The sequence below is a fragment of the Myotis davidii genome, unplaced genomic scaffold (assembly GCF_000327345.1).
Source record: "Myotis davidii unplaced genomic scaffold, ASM32734v1 scaffold812, whole genome shotgun sequence".
In the NCBI taxonomy this organism is placed as follows: domain Eukaryota; kingdom Metazoa; phylum Chordata; class Mammalia; order Chiroptera; family Vespertilionidae; genus Myotis; species Myotis davidii.
Window position 1 is genome coordinate 3,055,943 of NW_006284238.1, and position 2,622 is coordinate 3,058,564.

Below are 2,622 nucleotides of genomic sequence, written 5' to 3' on the forward strand. Positions count from 1 at the left end.
ACATTTAAAATTATATATATGGTTCATGTATAATGCTCTGCACTTATATATAGTTTTCAATGACATTTTTTTTTTCAGTTTTGTGTGTATCTTATTTCTACTTTCCATAGTACTAATACCTAGCTTTCTGAAATACCAACTATATTTTCTTTAAGATTTTTTAATTGATTTTTTGAGAGAAAAGAAGGGAGAGGGAGAGAGAGGAAAAAAAACAACACATCAATATGAGAGTGAAACATGGATTGGCTGCCTCCCACATGTTCCCCACAGGGGATTGAGCCCAAAACCTGAGCATGTGTTCTGACTGGGAATCAAACCAGCAACCTTTAGATGCATGGGACAGAGCCCAACCAATTAAGCCACACTGGCCAGGGCTGAAATAGTAGCTATCTCTGTTCTTTATGTTTGCTAATTTCCTATGTCAGCTATAATTCCTCCCAAGTATTCTTGAGTTTTTAGCTTTTTCCTTCCAGCTCCACCAGTTACATTCCTCCAGTTGGTTTCTGTTTTCTTAAAATTTGTTGAAAGCTCTTATGTGCTGATGCCCTTCCTCCTATTATCTTTATATTTTAGGGTTTATACTTTTAAATTTCTTTATATTATTTTCAGGAAGAAGAGATAACTTGGAAGATTCAAGAAGAGGAGACAATGTTGTTTTGAGCATGCTCGACTTTTCATAATAGTATAATTAACATAATAGACTATTCAAACTTAGAGGACATTCTCTGAATTGTATACTGGGGAAGTCTTCAGCACTGCCTTACACATAGCACTAAAAATAGTAGAGATTCATTTAAGTTCTAATAAATCTCATACGTATAAGATAAAAAGACTTCATAGTTAAACTGAAAGTGATGAATTCCACTTCCTTATTACGGGAAATGTATGAGTTAGGGTTGTAATTAACCAAAACCAGTTAATTAAAGAGAAAAAGGAAATTATTGAAAAGATATTGGGTGGCTCCCAGAAGTGTAGAGAAGACTGGAAAAGCAAGTTTGGAAACTGGCAGCCACAAATGGAGGCTGAGCATGCACAACCATAACCTAAGGCATGAGACATAACCAGGCTGGTGAGCACACTGCTGCCCCCAGAATACCAGATGATGCAGCCCACACCAACACAGGATGGTGCTCCTGACAACTCTGCCAATCAGAATTGGCTGCTCTTGTTGCCAATAAATTCTCCCTTGACTATGCTTTACATCACTAACTCCTGCTTCAAAGTCCCAAGAGGACTTTGATTACCAGAGCCTAAGTCATGTACCAGTAGAGGGTAGGAAAAAAGGTACTGGCACTTTTGCTACTAAAATGGGAACCTCTGCCTCCCCTACAGGTTTATATAGTAGGGAATTCCTCAAATAGGAAAAAGTTTAGATTCCAAGCAGCAAAAAGAAATGATAAATATCCACTTCAGAGCACATAACTATTTTTCAGAACCAACATTCAGCATACATTTCAGATATGTGAATGTTTAGATATCTTTAAAATATATATTCTCCTCATCATAATAATTGCAAAATATAAATAGGTTGTGTGATCCACAATAATATATCAGATGATTAATAAAAAGATTAAAAAAAAAAGAAGATTTAGAAGAAAGAATTGATATCAATAGGTCTAGCTCCTTACTCAGTGTAGAAATCTTACCTCAAGATTCATTTCAACATTTACAGTATTTGGGGAGTTCATTGAAATAGGGTTTCATTCCAACTCTGATTGTTAGAAGTGGACTATTAGAAATTTCCTTTTTATATAAGATGAAATTTTCCTTCTTATAAAATCTGCCTACAAGTCCCAAATCTAATGGCTTTGGGTATTCAAGAATAGAGCCCAGTACAGTAGTCCCCGTTATCTGTGGCTTTGGATTTTGGGTTTTCAGTTACCCATGGCCAACTGTAGTTAGGAAATATTAAATGGACAATTCAAGAATAAACAATCCTATATAATAAAAGCCCAGTAACTGAAAGGTAGAATGACCAGAACGACCGGTCGACCAGTCGCTATGATGCGCACTGACCATCAGGGGGCAGATGCTCAATGCAGGATCTGCCCCCAGTGGTCAGTGCACTACCACAATGGGAGCGCTGCTCTGCTGACTGGGATGAGTGTCTGCTCCTGCTGTGAACCCCAGGCCGATGGGGCTGGAACCCGGCTGTGACACGGCTGTGACCATTGCCTCCTTGCCCCAGGCTCCTCCTCCTCACTCCCTGCCACCTCCTCTGGATGCCTGCAGGCCATGCAGCGCTGCCACCAGGCTTGCAGAGCTGACCCCGAAGGCTGGGAGGCATGTTCGTGGCTGCCGCCTCTCAGTGCTATTGCCCCTGGGCCCGGCCCCAACCCGGTCCCCTGGAGAGGCAAGTGCTCCAGCTCTACAGGAGATGCTGGACCAGGGAGCAGCCACTCAGAGGGCGAGTCCACAGCCACTCAGCTGACCAGGATGAGCAGCACTCCCATAGTGGGCCAATCCCCACAGGCGACACCCCCCCCACTGGTGCACAAATCCCGTGCACTGGACCTCTAGTTTATGTGTGTTGTTCTAAACAGCATAATGAAATCACACACCATCCAACTTGTCCTGCCTGGTACGTAAGTCATTCCTTTGTCCATCACATCCACACTGTAT